Source organism: Fukomys damarensis, unplaced genomic scaffold (genome assembly GCF_012274545.1).
Source record: "Fukomys damarensis isolate Sample0158 unplaced genomic scaffold, DMR_v1.0_HiC HiC_scaffold_39, whole genome shotgun sequence".
Taxonomy (NCBI): Eukaryota; Metazoa; Chordata; class Mammalia; order Rodentia; family Bathyergidae; genus Fukomys; species Fukomys damarensis.
The window spans coordinates 1328565-1331332 of NW_022900951.1; positions in this window are offsets into that span (position 1 = coordinate 1328565).

A 2768-nucleotide genomic window follows, 5' to 3' on the forward strand; every position below is an offset into this window, starting at 1 on the left:
GGAGGTGTGGGAGGGAGGGAGGAAGGGCTGGTGTCAGGTTTTCCTTGTGGACATTTGGGTTAAGCAAACACTCTACCACAAAAAATATCCTACAAGACTTCCACATTATGTGCAAATAACTGTTGCAAGTCATGGATATTATGTTAGCAATCTTTTTCATTTTTTATCTTGCCAGTTCATGGGGATGGATCCTGGGACCTCATACATTGGAAGGAAACCATCAGCTACATCTCCAGCCCTAAATTGTTTAGATTTCTTTTTTTGTACTGGGGGTCGAACTTGGGACCCTGTGCTTGTAAAGCAGGTGGCAGAACCACTGAGCTAAATCCACGGCCCTAAAATGTTTAGATTTCTATCAACTTGGAGTCTCACATCTCCACTCTTGAAGTTGCAATAGATCTAAGTGTTGCTCTGTTTTGAAAAATGAACACTCAAATCCCCTCCCCACTATCTTTAAGGCTTTATAACAGAAATAACACGTTTCTATTTTTGCAGAATATTTCTACGGGTGGAGTTTATTTCCTTGGACAAAAGGAAACACTGTAAACTACTAAATTCAACGAGTTTCCATTTTGTGTGTGTGTGTGACGTTTCATTTCAGATGAAATAGCCTAGAAAGCAAAACTCTAACTTTCGTGTAAGTTTTGCCAAAAGGAGAAAGGGGAAAAAAGGTATGAAAAGCCGTAGGGGCCAGGGATTTATCTCAGTGGTGCCGCATCGGCCCTGCAAACGCAAGGTCCTGAGTTCAATTCCCCATACCCAAACAAGCAAAATTAAGAGCTAGATTGCCATCTTGGAGCTCTTGGGAGTTGGCGGAACCTTTAAAAGGCGTGGCTAGTGGGAGGAAATGAGGTCACTGGGGGCGTGGCTCTGAAGAGGATATAGGTGCCCCAGTCACTTCCTCTTCCTGTTTCCCAGCCACCATGAAGGGAGCCGCTTTTCTCCTCCACCCGCTGCCCTGCCCTGTCTTGATCCTCTGCAGATGTCAGGATCCCCAACGGAGCATGCAGCGAATGCATCCACCCAGGCTTGAAGTGGGGCCTCCGAAACCAGGAGTCGGAGGAAACCGTTTTCCTCTACAGTGGGAGCCTCGGGTATTTTGCTGCAGTGACAGCAAGCGGGTGAAGGTGCACCTTCTTGCTCTGAAAGGGAAGATGAAGGCAGCTGAGTGTTCCCAGGCACAGCCAGGTTCCACGGCTGGGGGGATGGCAGCGGAGCCCAGATGTGCGGGAGCCGGGTGTGTCCAGAGGGAAGGCGGCCTTGCACCTGCATCCTCAGGATTTCCCTTAAGATGTGGGACCTGCACATCCACTGGAGGCTGAGCACTGGGGCCGAGCAGAGCTTTCTCCAGCCTGTGGTTTCCTTATGGGGTTGGTGTCAGTAGGGACCCGTGGAAGCCCCGCCTCTGAGTGGGCTAAAGTTCCAGCTCCTCTTCTCTTCCCCAGGCCCTTTGCACAGGAGGCATCTGGAGCTCATGGCTGTGACACGTGTGTCCAGAGGGAAGGCGGCCTTGCATTTGCGTCCTCAGGATTTCCCTTAAGATATGGGACCTGCACATCCACTGGAGGCTGAGCACCGGGGCCGAGCAGAGCTTTCTCCAGCCTGCAGTTTCCGTGTGGGGTTGGTGTCAGTAGGAACCCGTGGAAGCCCCGCCTGAGTGGGCAAAAGCTCCAGCTCCTCTTCTCTTCCCCAGGCCCTTTGCACAGGAGGCATCTGGAGCTCATGGCTGTGACTCACACACCAAGGACTTTTTGCTTTATTTATTTATTTTTATTTCAGTATCTTTATTTGGTTTAAAAATTTTAAAGTGAAATTTAAGTGACTTGTTAAAAGCAGAAATGGGGCACGTATATGAGGTACCCTATGACGTTGCAACTCCCGCCTACAGATGGATGTGTAATGTTTACTGTTTCAGTGTATTTGTCCTGTAAAATAGGTATCATTTTGTCTTGGATGAATTTCTCAAAATCTTTTTTCTAGCTTCACAAAAATATATTATGATTGTGTACAGCCACCCCATGCAAGAGGACAACAAAACATATTCCTATTTAACTGTAGACATTTAAATGTTTTTCTTCTTCTTCCTCCTCCTCCTCCTTCTTTCTGGTACTGGGGATCGAACTGAAGACCTGATGTTTAAACGTTTCTTTCTTTTCTTTTTTTTTGGCTTTTTGACACAGGGTCTCACTACGTAATTGAGACTGCCCTGGAACTCACTATGTAGCCCAGGCTGGTCTCAAACTCACAGCGATTCTCCTGACTCAGCCTCCCGAGGGCTGGGATTACAGGCGTCTGCCACCATGCCCGGCTTGTTTAAACTTTTATAAGCCAGCTTGGGTTTGATGTAAGATGTCAGTGTGTGTGTGTGTGTGTGTGTGTGAGAGAGAGAGAGAGAGAGAGAGAGAGAGAGAGACTGTGTGTTTTGTGTCGACCCTGATACCCTGACACTTTTTTTTTATTAGTTCTCATTTTCCTGGGGATCATCTCCAATCCCTTTGTCTTTATTTTTCCTTTTTTACCAGTGTGACTCATCCGTGCTGCATCCACTGACTCTTTCATCAGCTCTCCAGCTGTATTATGTTTAGGCTCCTGTATGGTTTTACCCTTTTTCTGTTTGTAAGGATATTGCTTCCAAAGGTTTTTAGTTTTGATGTGTACCGTATTTTAATTTAATTCAGTTTATTTTTATTTTATTTGTACTTTAATGTATACTGTATTTCAATGTTAATGTTGCATCACTCTGTATTGATCAGTAGCCTGTCAATGTA